Consider the following 20061-nt stretch of genomic DNA (forward strand, 5'->3'; position numbering starts at 1 on the left):
AAAAAAAAAAGCATATTAAAATACAATGATAGCCAGGTGCAGTGGCTCACGCCTGTAATCCCAACACTTTGGGAGGCCGAGGCAGGTGAATCACCTGAGGTCAGGAGTTTGAGACGAGCCTGCCAACATGGTGAAACCCCATCTCTACTAAAAATACAAAAAATTAGCTGAGCATTGTGGTGGACGCCTGTAATCCCAGCTACTCGGGAGGCTAAGGCAGGAGGATCACTTAAACCCAAAAGGTAGAGGTTGTAGTGAGTCGAGATCACACCATTGCACTCCAGCCTGGGCAACAAGAGTGAAACTCCATCTCAAAAAAGTAAATAAATAAATAAATAAATAATAAAATAAAATACAATGACATACAAAAAAAGGGAAAAGACGTAAATTACTAATATCAGAAATGAAAAAGGGGCCATTGTTACTGATCCATGGACATTAAAAGAATATTAAAGGAATATTAGTCACAACTCTATGCCCACAAATATGATCATTTATATGAAAATAGAACATTTTCTAGAAAGACACAGTCTACTGAAACCCACACAAAGAGAAACAGATAATCTGAATTAGCCAAAATATATTAAAGAAATTTAACTGATAATTAATAACCATCTAAAACAGAAAGTACAAGGCCCAGATAGGTTCACTGGCTAATTCTACTGAATATTTAAGGCAGAAATGATACCAATTCTCTACTATTTCTTCCAGAAAATAGAAGTGAAGGAAACACTTAACTCATTCTATGAGGCTAGCGTTAATCCTATACCAAAACCAGACAAAGACGTTAAAAGAAAGGAAAACTACAGACTCATATCTTTCACAATCATAAATCCAGAAATTCTCAACAAAATATTAACAAATGAAATCTGACAATGTATAAGAATTGTGCACCACAACCAAATGTATTTTATTCCAGGTATACAGAGTGGTTCAATTGATTTGAAAATCAATTAATGTAATTTATTATATCAATAGGCTAAGGAAGAAAAATTTATATGCTTATATCAACAGATGCAGAAAAGCACTTGACAAAATCCAGCACTCATTCATAGTTTAGAGAAAAAAAACTCTAAACAAACTAGGAGCAGAGGGAAACTGGATCTCAACTTCATAAAGGATAACTGCAAACTAACTACACCTAACATCATGCTTAATGTTAGGAAACTAGAATCTTTCTCCCTATGATCAAAAACAAGGCAAGGGTGTCCCCTCCCTCTCACTACTTCTATTCAGCATTGTACTGGAAGTCCTAACTAATGCAATAAGACCAAAAAACAAACAAACAAACAGACAAAAAGCAAGGTAAACAGATTGAGAAGGAAGAAAGAAATAAAACTTTGTTCACAGATGATGTGATTATGTAGAAAATCCCAAAGAAGCCAGGCACAGTGGCTCACGCCTGTAATTCCAGCACTTTGGGAGGCCGAGCCAGGCGGATCACCTGAGGTCAGGAGTTTGAGACCAGCCCGGCCAACATGGTGAAACCCTGTCTCTGCTAAAAATACAAAAAATTAGCCAGACATGGTGGTGCATGCCTGTAATCCCAGCTACTCGGGAGACCGAGACAGCATAATCTCTTGAACCCAAGGGGCAGAGGTTGCAGTGAGTTGAGATTGTGCCATTGCACTCCAGCCTGGGCAACAAGAGCTAAACTCCATCTCAAAAAAAAAAAGAAAAGGAAAAGAAAAAAGAAAAGAAAAGAAAGGAAAAGAAAAGAAAAGAAGGAAAATCCCAAAGAATCAACAACAGCAAAAAACCATCCTGAAACTATTATAGTAAGTAATTATAGCAAGATCACATAACACAAAAAGTTAGTATACAAATGTAATTGCTTTCCTATATATAAGCAATGAACAACTGGAATTTGAAATCAAAAATAAACCATTCATATTTGCACCAAAAAATTACTTAGGTATAAATCTTAGGACCTATATAAGGAGAACTACAAAACTGTGAGGACAGAAATCAAATCACTAAATAAATGAAGAGCTATTTCATGCTCATGGATAGGAAGACTCAAATTCCTCATGCCACCAGTTCTTCCTGATAACTTGATCTATAGATTCAACACAATCCACATTCAAATATCAGCGAGTTATTTTATGAATATTAATAATTGTATTCTAAAGTTTATAAGAAAACGCAAAAGACCCAGAATAGCCAACATAATATTGTAAAAGAACAGAGGTGAAAGACTGACGCTATCTGGCATCAAGCGTTACTATAAAGCTATAATGATCAAGACAGTGTGGCATTTGTGAAGGAAAAGACAAATAAAACAATAAACCTATATAAATACAGTCAATTGATCTTTGACAAAGGAGCAAAGGCAATTCAATAGAGAAAGACTAATCTTTTCAACAAATGGTTCTAGAACAACAGGACATCCACATGCAAAATAAGAAAAAAAATTAATCTAACATAGACTTTGCACCTTTCACAAAAATTAACTCAAAGTGGATTATAGACTTAAACATAAAATATAAAACTACAAAACTCCTAAAAGATAACAGGAGAAACTTTAGGTGACCTTGTGTTTAGTTGCGAATTTGTAGATTCAACACCAAAAGCACAATCCATGAAAGAAAAATTGATAAGTGAGACTTCAATAAAACTAAGAATTTCAGCCTGGCAAAAGATACTGTTAAGAAAATAAAAGGGTAAGCCACAGACAGGGAGAAAATATTTGCAAATACATCTGATTAAGAAGTATTATCCAAAATATCAGCCTGGGCAACATGGTGAAACCACATCACTACAATACAAAAAAATATGAAAATTAGCCAGGCATGGTGGCACAAGCCTATAGTCCCAGCTACTCAGAAGGCTGAGGTGGGAGGATGGCTTGAGCCCTGGAAGGTTTCAGTGAGCCAAGTTCACACCACTGCACTCCAGCCTGGGCTATAGAGACAGATCTTGCCTCAAAAAAAAAAAAATTCTATCCAAAATATGTAAAGTGTTAATATTCAACAATATGAAAGCAAACAACCCAAGTAAAAAAAAATGGGCAAAAGACCTGAATAGACACCTCACCAAAAGAAGACATACGGCTGGCAAATAAGCACATGAAAAAATACTCAGTATCATATGTCATTAGGGAATTACAAACTAAAACAATGAGGTACTATTACACCCCTATTAGAATGGTTAGAAAATCAGAACACTGACAACACCAAATACTGGTGAGGATGTGGAGCAACAAGAACTCTCATTTGTTGCTGGTAGGAATGAAAAATGCCACAGCCACTTCAAAAGACAGATTGGCAGCTTCTTACAACATTAAACTTAATCTTAACATAGAATCCAGCAATCGTACTCCCATTTACCCAAGTGAGTTGGCGTTTATCCAAATGAGCTAAAGACTTAACGACCACCCCAAATCCTGCATTTGAATATTTGTAGCAGCTCTATCATAATTCCCAAAACTTGGCAGCAAATGCCCTCACCAAATGCCTTGCTGATATTAGTGCAGTGTGCTTACAGAATTCCACTGCTTTGCTGGACCAGTAACACTAGGCCATGTCAGTTCAGATCACTGCAGAGTAAGTGGAAAAAATAATAATGAGACTTAAATAATAACAGACGTATGCAATGTGGATTAAAAGACACAGTTGTCCATTTAAATTCTATTTCCCCAGTGTTCTAAAAAACAATATAGACGTTTGTTTGAAGTTATTTGAAAGGCTTTTAAAAAGTTTCAGATAGTATGGTTATTGACACTACCCAGCAGTATTTTATTGTTATTCCTTAACAAAGGAAGAATTTTTTTCTTTTCTTTTTTTCTTTTTTTTTTTAAGACAAGGTCTCACTGTATCATTCAGGCTGGAATGCAGTGGTGCGATCTTGGCTCGCTGCAGCCTCAACCTCCCAGGGTTAGGTGATCCTACCACCTCAGCCTCCTGAGTAGCTGAGACTACAGGTGTGTGCAACCACACAGAGCTAATTTTTTGTATTTTTGTAGAGATGGGAGTCTCACCATGTTGCCCAGGCTGGTCTTGAACTTCTGAGCTCAAGTGATCTGCCCGCCTTGGCCTCCCAAAGTGCTGTAATTACAGGTGTGAGCCAACGCACCAGGCCTGGAAGCAAATATTTTTAAGTCTGTCTTTGAGGAGTCGTGTGTGTAAACCTGAGCATCTATCTGAAAACAGGCCACTAAGCTCTGCCCAATTACGAAGAAATATTTAAAGCCATTTAGGTCAAGTACCACATTAGTTAGTATATTGATGTTACAAATATACAATTATCTATATTCATTGTAAGCACCACAAATAAAATATAAATATCACCTAGAGAATACTTATGAAGCATTCAGGCTTTGAGAACCTGATTCTAATGTGCTACTAAGATAATGAGAATTCATTAAGAGCTCTTTGCACATAACAGAAGGGTTAATATTTGCCACGACAGGGAGTTGATACTCAGTAGAACATTCTAAGCTTCCATTCCTGGATTGGTTAAAAGTCTGGAAAATTATGTCAAAATTTGCCCATCAAGAGATGATACTGCATTGCAGAAACACATGAACTTCCAGGTTATGCCAGACTGGATGTTGCCTGGGAAACCATTACTGGTTTTTGCTACAGCTAGAAGAGAAAGTCTGTTCCTAAGGCGAAGATAGTTTCAGAACTTTCTGTCTCTAGTTCTTCCATAGCTTCTGCAGTCCTCACTGCTCACATGTCTTCTACACACAGCCCCAGGTTGATCTGATTCTGTGTGGTCCCTGATTCCCAGATATTTGCCTGAATTTGACTCCTTCAGGTCTAGACATAAGTAAAAAAAAAAGGAAAAAAGAAAAAAATTGCAAAGCTGCAAAACTGTTTGGTTTTACCTATGCAGTACCTTTTTATTTGAGGAAATGTTTAAAAATCGTGATACAGCTCATATATATATATATGTATGTATGTATGTATGTATATGTGCATATGTGCATTTTTTTTTTTTTTTTTTTTGAGACTGAGTCTCGCTCTGTCACCCAGGCTGGAGTGCAGTGGTGCGATCTCAGCTCACTGCAACCTCCACCTCCCAAGTTCAAGCAATTCTCCTGCCTCAGCCTCCTGAGTAGCTGGGATTATAGGCACCTGCCATCATGCCTGACTTATTTTTTAGTAGAGACGGGGTTTCACCATGTTGGCCAGGCTGGTCTTGAACTCCTGACCTTGTGATCCGCCTGCCTTGGCCTCCCAAAGTGCTGAGATTACAGGTGTGAACCACCGCGCCTGACCAAAAATATATATTCACAGTTTTTTTATTTTTGAAAAATTGGAATTTTGGCAATTTAAAGCCATATTCCCTCATGAAGTAATCTGCTAGAGCAGAGTGGCCACGGTGCTCTTAAATTATACATGTGGTCTCCAGTTTGCCACAATCCTCACTAATCCCAATTGTTCCCAACACTGAGACTATTAATTTTCATTTACCACCATACTTTCACCTCTGTATATTCTTTGTGATAAAGAAGTACTTCTCTTTTCTTTCTTTTCTTTTTTTTTTTTTTTTTTTTTTTTCTGAGGCAGAGTCCAGGTCTGTTGCCCAGGCTGGAGTAAAGTGGCATGATCTCGGCTCACTGCAACCTCTGTCTCTCGGATTCAAAAGATTCTCCTGCCTCAGCCCCCCAAGTAACTAGGACTACAGGCACCAGCCACCATGTCCTGCTAATTTTTGTATTTTTAGTAGAGATGGAGTTTCACCACGCTGGCCAGGCTGGTCTCAAACTCCTGACCTCAGATGATCCATCTGCCTCGGCCTCCCAAAGTGCTGGGATTACAGGCATGAGCCACCGTGCCCAGTCTTCTCTTTTCTTTTTTTAATTTTTAAAAATTTTTTATTTCCAACTTTTAAGTTCAGGGGTACATATGCAGGATGTGCAGTTTCGTTGCATAGGTAAACATGTGCCATTGTCATTTGCTGCACAGATCATCCCATCACCCAGGTATTAAGCCCAGAATCCACTAGCAATTCTTCCTAATACTCTCCATCCTCCCACCTTTCACCCTCCGACAGGCCCCAGTGTGTGTTGTTCCCTACCCTTGGTATCCATGGGTTCTTAACATTTAGCTCCCACTTATAAGTGAGAACATGCAATATTTGGTTTTCTGTTCCTGCATTAGTTTGCTAAGAATAATGGCCTCCAACTCCACCTCTGTCCTTGCAAAAGACATGATCTCATTCCTTTTTATGGCTGCATAGTATTCCACAGTGTATATGTACCATATTTTCTTTATCCAGTCTATTACTGATGGGCATTTAGGTGGATTTCATTTATTTGCCATTGTTAATAGTGCCGCAATGAACATACATATGCATGTGTCTTTATAATAGAATGATTTATATTCCTTTGAGTATATACCCAGTAATGGGATTGCTGGGTCTAATGGTATTTCTGCCTCTAGGTCTTTGAGGAATCGCCACACTGTCTTCCACAATGGTTGAACTAATTTATACTCCCACCAACAGTGTAAAAGCATTTCTTTTTCCCCACAACCTCACCAGTATCTGTTGTTTTTTGACTTTTTAAAAGTAGCCTCCGCCTCCCAGGCTCAAACGATCCTCCACCACAGCCTCCCAAGTAGCTGAGACTACAGGCATGTGCCACCATGCCTGGCTAATTTTTGTATTCTTAGTAGAGACAGGGTTTAGCCATGTTGGTCAAGCTGGTCTAGAACTCCTGACTTTTAAATGATCTGCCTGCTTCAGCCTCCCAAAGTGCTGGAATTACAAGTGTGAGCCACCATGCCCAACCCCCATATGAATTTTAAATTTTTTTTTTCTAATTCTATGAAGAACGTCAGTGGTAGTTTAATGGGAACAGCATTGAATCTATAAATTGCTTTGGGCAGTATGGTCATTTTCATGATATTGATTCTTCCTATCCATGAGCATGGAATGCTTTTCCATTTGTTTGTGTCCTCTCTAATTTCTTTGAGCAGTGGTTTATAGTTCTCCTTGAAGAGGTCCTTCACTTCCTGATACTCTTCCATGTTTAATATGCAAAGTGAATCTATGTACAAAGAACAAACACTGCTCATTTACTCATTTATATCTCATGTCTGGTCCCTACAGCCATTTAACTTTGCAACTCCTGGTCTCACTCACAGACCTCTGGGTGTTCTTGAAGTGTGTATTATGCTGTTAATTTACTCCCAGGGCTACCTTGTGCCTTGTTTCCTTAATCCTCCACTGCCTACAGACCAGGGGAGACAGGTCATGCATCTAAAAGTAAAGGTTCCGGGTGGCTCTTAATTGCTCCTCTGAATTTGCCTTATTGTCTACAGATGGGCCATAACATTTCTTTCTAATTTAGCAATAAATACTATATACTCAGTGACTCTTAGTATAAGAGAATCTGGATACTCTAGTTCAGTTGCCTCCATAATCATTTAATTTTCCTTGTAATTGAGGTTATATGTAAATACTGTAACCATAAACTAATTTAGCCACTAGTATAATCACCTAACAGGTTCTCCTTGCCCACTGCCTAGACAGAAGCAGTTTATTAAGACAGGGGAATTGCAACAGAGAAAGTGTAATTCATGCAGAGCCACAGTATGGGAGACTGAAGTTTTATTATTATTCAAATCAGCCTCTCCAGAGTTCAGGGATCAGAGATTTTAAGGATAATTTCATGGGTAGGGGGTTGGAAAGTGGGGAGCACTGATGGATCAGTTCAGAGATGAAATCATGAAAAGTCTAAGCTATCCTCTTGCACTGAATCAGTTCCTGGATGGAGGCCACAAGATCAGATGAGCCAGTTTATGGATCTGGGTGGTGCCAGCTGATCCATGGAGTACAGGGTCTACAAAATACTTCAAGCACTGATCTTAGGTTTTATTATAGTGACATTATCCCCAGGACCAATTTGGAAAGGTTCAGAATCCTGCAGCCTCCAGCTGCATGACTCCTAAACCATAATTTATAATCTGGCAGCTAATGTGGTGGTCCTGCAAAGGCAGTCTAGTATTCAGGTAGGAAGGTGGTTTGTTTTGGCAAAGCGCTGTTATCGTCTTTGTTTCAAAGTTATACTATAAACTAAGTTCCTCCCAAAGTTACTTTAGCCTATACCCAGGAATGGTGTAACAACTTGGAAATTAGAAGCAAGGTCGAGTCAGTTAGGTCAGATTTCTTTCACTGACATAATTTTCTTAGTTGTAATTTTTGCAAAGGCAGTTTCAATAGTTTTTTATGAATAGGAGGAAAGAAATAAAGAGAGGGAAGGAGGGAGAAGAGGACAGAGGAAAAGAGGGAGAGAGAGAGGAAGGAAGGAAGGAAAAAGAAGGGTCAATAACCATGTGACCGCCTAAGGGGTTCACCTTGCCCACTGCCTAGACAGAGCCAATTCACCAAAGTAAGGGAATTGGAATAGAGAAAGAGTAATTCACGAAGAGCCAACTGTGTGGGAGACCAGAGTTTTATTATTACGAAAATCAGTCTCCCCCAGCATTTGGAGAGCAGAGTTTTTAAGGACAATTTGGTGGGTCGGAGGAAGCCAGTGAGCTAGGAGTGCTGATTGGTTAGGGATGAAATCAGAAGGAGTCAAAGCTGTCTTCTTGTGCTGAGTCAGTTCCTGGGTGCAGGGCACAAGATCAGATGAACCAGTTTACCGAACTGGATGGCGTCAGCTGATCCATCACATGCAGGGTCTGCAAAATATCTCAAGCATTGATCATAGGAGCAGTTTAGGGAGGGTCAGAATCTTGGAGCCTCCAGCTGCATGACTCCTATCCATAATTTCTAATCTGTGGTTCATGTTAATCCTACGAAGGCCATCTAGTCCCCAGACAAGAAGGAGGTCTGCTTTGGGAAAGGGCTGTTATCATCTTTGTTTTAAACTATAAACTAAATTTCTCCCAAAGTTAGTTCAGCCTACACCCAGGAATGAACAAGGACAGCTTGGAGGTTAGAGGCAAGACAGCGTTGGTTAAGTTAGATCTCTCACTGTCTCAGTCATAATTTTGCAAGGGCAGTTTCAACCATAGTCAGCACTCAATAAGTACTAACCATAATATTGTCAATGATTGGTATCAGGCTTAGTGTGTTTTGCTCCACCTCCTGCCTCCTTGGTAATTCCTCAGCCTACTGGGGACAAGGCAAAAGTTCACTTCCATTTTTTTCAGTCTCTCTTTATATGAATTGATCATTTTTTAAATCCTAGATTTTCTTTGGGGGACTGAGGCAGGAGGATCACTTGAGACCAGCCTCGTCAATATAGCGAAACCCCATCTCTACATTCCCTTGCCCCTGAAAAAAAAAAAAATCCAAGGTTTTTTTAAGGACCTTGTATGTTAAAAAGGAAAGTGAGGAAGTAGACCTGACAGTAGTTACAGACACTACCCTGTTTCTACCTTCCACTCTGTGCTCTCAAATCCCAACACCACCAACATAAATAAATGGTGATTAGATAGTTTAGCCAGCATTTGCTCTTGCCTTAGGTAAAGGCTATTCAAATGGCCAGGGACTTTGACATATGCATCCAACTGAAGCTGAACTCAACTTGGCTGGCTCTGCCCAGGTAGAAGGGGCTTTGAATGAGATTTTAGCAAACAATCAGATGTTACCAAAATCTTATTAGGAGAAGAGAATTATCCTGTGGTCTCTAGCTCAGGGCCTTGAGGGAATATCCTTTCAGGACCTAGATGGAGCCCCATGGGCAATGCACCAAGAAAATAAAGGGCTTTAGCCTGAAGGTGACAGATGGAGGACTAAATTACTCTAAATGTTTGTCCAAAATATGTAAAACAAATTGCTAGGATAATATCAGTGTTGGTTTGAATAGCCTGTTGGATTGGTTGAGATGAAGTGAGGAGCTGGCAGCTGGGCTCATCTGGTAGCACAGATAAGAACCTAATTAGCTCTATGAAAGATAAAGCCCTGTGCCACCTCCCCTGAGCTGTCTGAGGCCCAGGGGCACACCTTCCAGCTACCTGAGGCTGCTGCCTCCTCCCAGTCCCACTGAGGAAAGGAAGTGCTGTTTCTCTCCTGATTGGACAAGGATGACCCAGCAGATGGGCGTGTGGGCAAGCAGAGCTCTCAACTACCTTTTCTCTTAGCATGGGTGACAGTGTGTATGCCCACTGACGTCCCTTCCTTCCTCTTTGTTTTTGTGGACCAAGCAGGAAGGGGCTTCGATGGGATTTTAGCAAACAATCAGATGTTACCAAAATCTTATTAGGAGAAGAGCATGTAGAGTTACCCTGTGGTCTCTAGCTCAGGGCCTTGAGGGAATATCCTTTCAGGACCTATTGTCATGGAAGGAAATGACAATAAGGAAATCTTCCTTACACAAATATGTAAGTATGCATTCCTCTTCATCAGATGCAATCACAACTTAAAGAACTTGCACCAGCCTTGTGATCCGGGTCTTGGCCCCTAAGACCTGACTAGAATCAATTATTCTTAAGAAACCTGCTGAGAGAACGTACTCAGATAAAACATTTCAGGGCTTTTTTGATTTAAAGCTTTTCTATTTAAAGAATAACAAGCTCCTTCTCTAGTTTTCTTTAACAAACTAGGCATATGACAGGCAAAGGATACAGATTTTTCATAGCTTACTTCCTCCTGAAATTTAAATCTGGTTAATCAAGCTCTGTGAATGACAGTTTCTCCTTTGAACTTTGTGGGCTAACACAGCTCTCTGAACACCCAGAGTTTGTTCGGTTTTTGTTTTTTTTTTTTCTCTCTCTCTCTTTTTTTCCTGAGCAGTGTAAACAATTGTAAAGCTTTAAATAAATGAGCTATAAGAAATTTTCCCAGGGTCTTCATTCTGTGATTCCACCAGGTGTCAAGGTCTCTGAACCAGCTGCCTTAGACACATGCCTGAACTCAAAGCAGCCATACTGTTAAGGGACAGACTTGGTGCTGGGGGATAAACTTAGTGATTTCGGTTTTTGTTTGTTCGTTTGTTTTGAGACAGGGTCTCCTCTCCCAGGCTGGAGTGCAGTGGCACAATCATAGCTCACTGCAGACTTGACTTCCTGGGCTCAGGTGATCCTCCCACCTCAGCCTCCTGAGTAGGTGAGTATAGCACACACCACCACCCTCGGCTACTTTTTATTTTTATTTTATTTTTTTGAGACGGAGTCTCACTCTGTCACCCGGGCTGGAGTGCAGTATCACGATCTCGGCTCACAGCAACCTCCACCTCCCAGGTTCAAGCGATTCTCCTGCCTCAGCCTCCCGAGTAACTGGGACTACAGGCATGCACCACCACACTTGGCTAATTTCTGTATTTTTAGTAGAGACAGGGTTTCTCCATATTAGCCAGGTTGGTCTGGAACTCCTGACCTCAGGTGATGCACCCCCCTCAGCCTCCCAAAGTACTGGGATTATAAGCATGAGTCACCCTGCCCAGCCTATTTTTATTTTTGTATAGACGGGGTCTCGCTATGTTGCCTAGACTGGTTTCAAACTCCTGGGCTCAAGCAATCCTTCCACCCTGGGCCCCTAAACTGCTGGGTTTACAGGCATGAGCCACCCGGTGGAACCCAGCTTGCTGGCTGTTTTGATTTGACTTGTAGGAAACAAAGCCTGACACTGGCCGGGTGCAGTGGTTCATGGCTGTAATCCCAACATTTTGAGAGGCTGAGGCAGGCAGATTGCTTAAGCCCAGGAGTTCGAGACCAGCCTAGCCTGGTCAACATAGTGAGACCCTGTCTCTACCAAAAATAACAACAACAACAAAAACAAATGCCCTCCTTGACTTTGTCACAGTGTTTTAATTTTCATTTACATCACCCTTCTCTATGTGACACTGTGGGTGTGGCATCTGTGCTGCTCAGGACACAGTGAGGTGTCTGGTGTCAGGGTGAGCAAAGACCAGGGCAGGCAGAGAGACCTCAGATTCTGGCTTCACTGCTTAGTGTCAGCTGATTGGCTTGAGGCAGAACCAGCCCTCCAGGAAGTCCTTTCCCTTTTCTGGTATTCCTCACAGAGACAGTAAGAGCTACCCTGCAGGGTGGTTTTAAAGGTAACAATAGGCTCACCTGTAATCCCAAAGGCAGAAGGAACACCTGAGGAACACCTGAGACCAGCCTGGCCAACGTAGAAAAACCCCTCCTCCACTAAAAATATAAAAATTACTGGGGCGTGGTGGCACATCCCTGTAATCCCAGCTACTCGGGAGGCTGAGGCAGGAGAATCACTTGAACCCGGGAGGTGGAGGTTACAGTGAGCCAAGATCATGCCATCGCACTCCAGCCTGCACAACAGAGAAAGATTTCGTCTCAAAAAAAAAAGGTAACAATAATGAATAAATGAATATGTGACACCTGGTAAAGTAGGCTCTCAATAAATGGTAGCAATAATGATTATTGTTGATTTTGTAAAAAGAGTTAATACACTTTAAATGCTTGGAATAGTATACTCAGTAGGTGTTCATTGTTATTGAATACTGTTATCAAAGGGAATCCAGATGCCTTATCAATTTGGGATCTTCAGGCTTTTTCCCAGTAATGCTATGGATTTTCTAATGTGTTTGATTAAGGCAGAAAGGCTGGTATCTTCAGAAAAATTTTGACATGATTTAGCAGGTTAAATTCAGCCTATGAAGGGAAGTAAAATTATAAGATCTGCGTCTCAGAAAGAGCAAGACTGTGGTTTAGAGAATGGATTGGAGGAAGAAAGGAACATTAGTGGGAAGATAAACTTGGAAGCCACAGCACCACCACAGCAGGATTCTAGATTTGAACTAAAGCAGAGGCTATAGTTAGAGGCTATAGGAAGAGGACTGATCAAAGATTGGCTTTGGAGATAGAAGCTACTCTACTTGTGGCAGATGAAGAGGAAGGAGTCACAGATGATCTTGAGATTTCTGTCTTGGGGCAACCGGGTAGATATTGATTTCATTTTCTGAGAGGAGGAGCAGTTTCGGAAAATAACATGATTCGTTTAGAATTTATTTTAAATTGGAACCTTGCGTAGTCATTTTATTCAACCAGAAACAAAGACATTTCTTTACTCTTAGCTATTTTTGTCATGTATTTTTAAACTATCCCATAATTTAACCAGCATATATCACTAAGAATAAATGCATAGGTAGAAAATAACCACAATCAGTCTTTTGTCATGATACCAAAATATAAAGTGGCTGGGGCCACAGTTATGTAACACTTAGAAATCATGACTAACAAAATAGAATACTGACATATGATTCTAAGATTTACAATTATAGATTAATTAAACTGCACCAGATTCAGATAAATGAAACTAATGTCTGATTCTCCATCTTCATTTATTTAAATGTATTTCAGGCCGGGCTTGGTGGCTCCTGCCTGTAATCCCAGCACTCTGAGAGGCCGAGGCAGGCAGATCACCTGAGGTCAGGAGTTCAAGACCAGCCTAGCCAACATGGTGAAACCCTACCTCTACTGAAAATACAAAAATTGACTGGGCGTGGTGGTGCATACCTTTAATCCTAGCTACTTGGGAGACCGAGGCACAAGAATCGCTTGAACCCAGGAGGTGGAGGCTGCAGTGAGCCAAGATCACACCATTGCACTCCAGTCTTTCAACACTCCGTCTGAAAAAAGTAATAATAATAAAAAATAAATAAATAAATGTATTTCAGAGAAGCAACAACAAACTATGTTAAGGAAAAGAGCACCCTAAAAGAAAAAGGAAGAGCAAAAAAAGTAAGCTGTTAACAATATTTTTGTAAGTGATAATTGGGAAAAATACTTAAAAGCCTACTATTTTACCAATAAAATAGAATAGTGATATACGATTAATTTATAAAACAAAGGATGCAATGTGGGCCAATCGTATGTACACAGTAAATACTCATCAGAAAAGAATATGACTAGGAGCTACTTTTTATGGTGCTGTTTTCAGTCATTTTCACATTTTCAGTAGAATTTTAAAAGTCCCTTTTCAGTAATAGAAGTGATACTCTAACATAAAGCCATCAATGCACTCCCAACATTGAATTCTAATTATCTGCTTCTGTGTTTTTCCCTCCCTGCACTGCAAGCTACAGGACATAGAGAAGACCATGTCCTACTCAACCTCATATCTCAGGTGCTAAGCACTGTGCCTGACTGAGGGAACACTTGATGAATGTTTATCTAATAAAGTAAGAAAGGAAGAATAACACACATCCAAAAATATTAAGTTATTTCCATCTTCCTTGACAAAACAACCTTATGGCCGGGCGCGGTGGCTCACGCCTGTAATCCCAGCACTTTGGGAGGCTGAGGCGTGTGAATTACTTGAGACCAAGAGTTCAAGACCAGCCTGGCCAACATGGTGGACCCCCAACTCTACTTAAAAAAAAATAATAAGTAGCCAGGTGTAGTGGCACATGCCTATAATAACAGCTACTCAGGAGGCTGAGGCAGGAGAATTGCTTAAGCCTAGGAGGCAGAGGTTGCAATGAGCCAAGATGGCACCACTGCACTCTAGTGTGGGAGACAGAGTGAGACTCTGTCTCAAAAAAAAAAAAAAGAACTGAGCATAGTGGCTCAGGTCTGTAATCCCAGCACTTTGGGAGGCTGAAGCGGGCGGATCACTTGAGCCCAGGAGTTCGAAGCCAGCCCGGGCAACACGGCGAAACCCCATCTCTACCAAAAATACAAAAAACTAGCAGGGCGTGGTGGCTCACTCCTGTGGTCCCAGCTACTGGGGATAGGTGGGGGACTGAGGTGTGAGGATCACTTGAGCCTGGAGGTGGAGGTTGCAGTGAGCTGAGATCACAGCAGTGCACTCCAGCATAGGTGACAGAGAAAGACTCTGTCTCAAAAAAACAAAAAGAAAAAAGGAGAGAGAACTGGAATTAGAAAACTAAACTGTGGTTTAAAGGTAAGGGACATTGCTAAATAATGTAAGACCCAATTCTTGTAGGGTATTAAATTATTCTCTGTGAAAGAGCTTACAGCCTTTTCTTTTACAGAGAAAAAAATTCATGAACTATGGCTCTGGAACTATGAGTCTGGTACCCAGGAAGCCTGGTCTTTAGTCCAAGCTCGGTAGTTAACCTGTGTGATTGAGGCAGCTGCTCAATCTCCCCGAGCTTCAACTTGACCGAACGATGATTTCTGTCATCTCCCTTCCACTTGCGCAGTCTCTTCCTGCAGTGATGGTGTCATACCAGCCCACGGAACAGTGCCCATCAAACAAGGTACTCGTCAGTATTTACATTTTTTTCTAGTGGTTAGTCATTTAAAGAACTATTTGGCATTACTAAAGCATGGATGCATGTATACCAATCCCTGGAATAAAATGAGCATTTACTAAGTGCCAAGCAGTCTACTTAGCACTTTGCATGTTTAAACTTCACAAGTAGAAGTGGGCCAGAGGGGTTGAGTATCCTTCCCAAAGTCACACAGCTTGTGGGTTATTAATTTGGGACTCTGAACTCCAGCTTTTCTGCCTGCAAAGGCCATGTTCTGAACCACTAAGCTACACTGGAACAGAATACAGAACTTGCATAAAACATAAGAATTCTAAGAATTTTGTGGAAACGTTTAAGAAATCCTGACAGAATGGGATCTTTTATAAATTCACATTTCTCATTCCATCCATCCTTAATAGTGAAATCACTGATTTGGCTCTTCTCAATCTGTAACATCTCAAATCCCAACAACTATTGCCTTGTTCATCAGCACAAAGTTTGCACGTACTTAGTGCAAAATTTAGTTCTGTTACTAAATCGAACTCATGAGAAGTTTTCATCCAGAATCTCAAAGTTCCTAATATGCTATCAGAGAAGATTTTGTACCCTAATAGAAACAAATTATTCATTATTCATATGTGCTTGAAAATACTAAATGTAAGTGCTTGGAAGAGGACTTATCAAAAATATGTGGACTGTTTAAGTCAGACAAGCAAAGCAAAAGCATAGTTTTGTTATTTGCCAAATTTGGCCCATTTGTTTAAGGCAGCCCAGGAATAGATTTAAGCACATACACACACCAGCCAACTGAAATTAATGTATATATGTATATATTTAATGGGCTGATTTCCGGCCCACTTATAGGATTCCCAAGAAGATAAGAAAAATAATTGCATTCCTTAAGTTAGAAAATGTGGATAAAACGATAATGGCTTGCATAAAGAAAAGTTTAAATTTCTCTGTGGCTATAACTACTAACGAGCTGCTAATATTAAAGGATATCTGTGTGAAAGCACATTCACAGGGTAAAACATTATATGTGCATAAGTTGTCATTACTGTTTAAGAAAAAGCCAAGTTTGGTGGGTAAAAAAAAGATGGCTCACTGAGCTTTGAAACATGAAACAGGGCCAGAATAGCACTAGTAGCCAGATTAGCAATAGTAGCTGTCTACATAGAGCATAATAAGTTCTTGGAAGCCAGAAAATCAGTTGAAAATCTGCTGATCTCAAACAACTTTAAGTTTAAAGAGTATAAGTGGAATTATCATTTGCATTATTACAGCTCCTCTGTTCTCTGGTCTTGGGATGATTACAGAGATTGTTCTTCTATTCTCACAGTGCACGGACCAGCTGAAATCTACAGGACTAGAAGGATTTGCAATTCATTTATAGAATTGCTAGAACTAAATAATGGCAGATTTTCAAAGATATGTAATAGATTACTCTGAATTATAAAATATTAAGGCTATCATTTGGGTTCTGCCTTGATTGTATTAAATTTCATGGTAATGACTGTACTAAAATTCATGGGGAAATGCAAGATAACATTATTGATGGCCATAGACAAGAGGATGAAAACAATGCACAATGTATGGAATTAATTTTAAGCCACACACTGAGTAGACAGTGATGTAAAGTAAAATGATATTTTTCAAGGAAAGACAATTATGTCACATAATCCAGTTTACATAAATAGTATACCATTAAAAAAAAACTAAGTCTTCAGAGCATGTAATTCAGGACTGTTTTGAAATCTCTTACTCTTGTTGGTTAGTTATTTTGTACTGTAAGGGAGGGAAAATGGCTTCTTCCATACTTCTAGGTTCTTTGGCTGCGATACAAATTAAATTGACACAAAACAGATTAACAGAAGAAAAAACATTTTTGGCCAGGCTCAGTGGCTCATGCCTGTGATCCCAGCACTTTGGGAAGCTGAGGATCAAGGGAGGATCACTTGATCCCACGAGTTCAAGACCAGCCTGGGCGACATAATGAGACTAAATCTCAATTTAAAAAAAAGAAAAGGAGAAAACATTTTTAATTATATGCACACACACTGGAATCCCACAAAACATGAGACTCAAAGAAAGGCCAGATGATGGAAGCTTATCCTGAGCTACAGGAAGGAATAGGGACTTGGGGCTTGCAGAGAACTAGTGACAAGTTATAGGAGGGTGATGAAAAGAAATGGATGGTGAATAAAGGTTGTCTTGTTATGTAAATGAAAAGTCTCCCAGGTAATAAAAGTTGTCTGAGAGCAGGACTCTTCCTGATACAGATACTTTGACTAATGTAGATTTCTTTTATAAATATAAATTTATTTTACAAAAGGACAGCTTTTCAGAGATACCCCTGTGTCTTCAGTTGCTCAGAATAATCAGCTCAAAATATGCCAAATAACTATATTTTGGGGTGGCATATTTTTTATTTTTGAGATGGAGTCCTGCTGTCGCCTTGGCTGAGGTGCAATGGTGCAATCTCAGCTCACTGCAACCTGCGCCTCCTGGGTTGAAGCGATTCTCCTGCCTCAGCCTCCCAAGGAGCTGGGATTACGGGAACCTGGGGGTGGCATATTCTGATCTTCTGTAGTCATGCATTGGGATCTTCTGTAATCATGCGTTTTCTCTCTCTTTCTCTCTCTTTTTTTTTCTGATTCATTATTTCCTTTTCTTTTTCATCTTGGTATTTGTAGGGAAAGTGATATTCCCCTCCCCGAAATCATATTATTCCAGACAAAAGAAAACAAATGCCTACGCTTATCTAATCGATCAGAAGACCGCCTCCTCACCCCCTCTTTTTTTTTTTTTCAAAGATGGAGTCTTGCTCTTGTCGCCCTGACTGGAGTGCAGTGGGGTGATTTCGGCTCACTGTAACCTCCGCCTCCCGAGTAGCTGGGATTACAAGCACCCGCCACCACGCCCAGCTAATTTTTGTATTTTTAGTAGAGACAGGGTTTCACCATGTTGGCCAGCTGGTCTCGAACTCCTCACCTCAGGTGATCCACCTGCCTCGGCCTCCCAAAGTGCTGGGATTACAAGCGTGAGCCACGGCGCCAGACGAACAGTCTCCCTTTTAAGCACACTGTCCCCTTGAGTTACCTGCTGGTTTCAAGTGGAACACTAGGGGAGGAAGCAGAAAGTTCTTGTCTTGCTCTGCCACATACTGGATCTAGCTGAGGCCAGGGCTCAGGCCTGTGGTTTCCTGTAGTGTGGACTGAGCTATTTTTCCATCAAGAGGGCAGTGGAGAGATGAAGTGAAAGGATTTAAAAGCGGTTTGTGGCCTGGTGCGGTGGCTTACCCCTATAATCCCAGCACTTCGGGAGGCTGAGGCGGGTGGATCACCTGAGGTCAGGAGTTCACGACAAGACTGGCCAACATGGCAAAACCTCGTCTCTACTAAAAATACAAAAATCAGCCCGGTGTGGTGATGGGTGCCTGTAGTCCCAGCTTCTTGGAGCCTGAAGCAGCATTGCTTGAACCTGGCAGGCAGAGGTTGCAATGAGCTGAGACCACGCCACTGCACTGCAGCCTGGGCAACAAGACCGAAACTCCATCTCAAAATAAATAAATAAATAAAAATAAAAGTGGTTTGTAAACTGTAACACATTGCACAGAAACACAAGATTACTACTACGAAATATTAGTTAGAAAAGTAGAGTTCTTCTTACCATTTCCGTGTTTCTTCTCACTTCCTCCTTTCCTCTTCTGACCACCTCCTCAGCCGTGAACACACCACACCAGCAAGAACAATAAGAGCCGAGGGTCTGAATTGTTTAATCAAAAGAAGAGTCAAAATAAGCTACACCCAGATTACTGAGAAAAGTGAAATGAAAGCAAGCTCAAAACCAAATTCCAGGAAGATGCTGTCTTTGTATTGACTTACCATTTCATGTTTTCATACATGTCAAAGTCTTGAAGCTTCGGTCATTAGTCTTCTGCTTCCTAAAGCAAGAAAGTAAATGCTGACTCGTGTCATTTGCCCCAGATGCCACCGGAAATGTCATCTTCTCCCCAGACGCTGGCTTGCAAGCATAGCAGCACCCAAAGGCTAACCTATTTCCCCTATAGCCCAAGCTCAGAGATCTCCCGTCTGGCCACAATGATCTACAGGAGAGGAAGAAAGCTATCTAGGGACGAGATCTAGAATCAACTGAGAGAGATGCTTAAACATCACCAGTTACTTTAATGAGTAAGTACTTCTCAGTTTTTCCATTTTATTTGAAACATTAAGTTGGCATTTCTGACCAGCCTTTCTTGAGACTGTCATTTTTGGGGCACTTACTGTAGAGAGGAATCAGTACCCTAGCCTCCTCCAGCCCACCCCATGTAACGCTAAAGAGACAACTGGTGCTTGGCAATAACAAAAAATTAGTGATTGATAAACTAGTAAATTTATTAAAATGGACAGTGAAAGGAAACAACCAATTTAGTTGTGAACTGCAGAAGGGACGTGAGGCATTTGTTGTCTGAAATCTTGTATGTTGTGGTTGACCACAAAGGCTTGGCATCAGTTTTTACTTCCAGCACTGCTTCTTATGAAATGGATGACCTTGGGCAGATTACTCGATCTTTTAGCCTTAATTTTTAAATGTATAAAATGGAGAAAATTAAGAGTATGTAGTCCAGGTGCAGTGGCCCACACCTGTCATCCAAGCACTTTGGAAGGCTGAGGCAGGTGGATTATTTGAGTCTAAGTTCAAGACCAGCCTGGACAATATGATGAAACCCTGTCTCTAAAAAAACCTATAAAAATTAGCCGGGCATGGTGGCACAGGCCTGTAGTCCCAGCTACTAGGGAGGTTGAAGTGGGAGGATTGATTGAGCCTGCAGAGTGGCTGCAGTGAGCCATGATCTCACCACTGAATTCCAACCTGGGCAACAGAGCGAGATGAAAGAAAGAAAGAAAGAAAAGAAAGGAAAGAATTTCTTACGGTTTGTGTGTGTGTGTGTGTGTGTG

General features: G+C 40.7%; 1 protein-coding gene across 4 annotated transcripts in view; it reads left to right on the plus strand.

Moving 5' to 3' along the window:
* PCED1B (PC-esterase domain containing 1B) overlaps positions 1–20061 on the plus strand; it is a 177720-nt gene that overhangs the window by 133165 nt on the left and 24494 nt on the right. Inside the window, exons 2-3 of one of the 4 annotated variants that reach the window (XM_011967065.1) lie at positions 15053–15109; positions 19090–19293. The exons of 1 other annotated variant lie outside the window; for it this stretch is intronic. The gene's annotated coding sequence lies outside the window, so the exon portion shown is untranslated. Of the gene's footprint in view, positions 1–15052; positions 15110–18825; positions 19294–20061 lie in introns of those variants that run through there. 2 more of the 4 variants (XM_011967064.1, XM_011967066.1) reach the window with 2 other exon arrangements.

Source organism: Mandrillus leucophaeus, unplaced genomic scaffold (genome assembly GCF_000951045.1).
Source record: "Mandrillus leucophaeus isolate KB7577 unplaced genomic scaffold, Mleu.le_1.0 Scaffold785, whole genome shotgun sequence".
NCBI lineage: Eukaryota > Metazoa > Chordata > Mammalia > Primates > Cercopithecidae > Mandrillus > Mandrillus leucophaeus.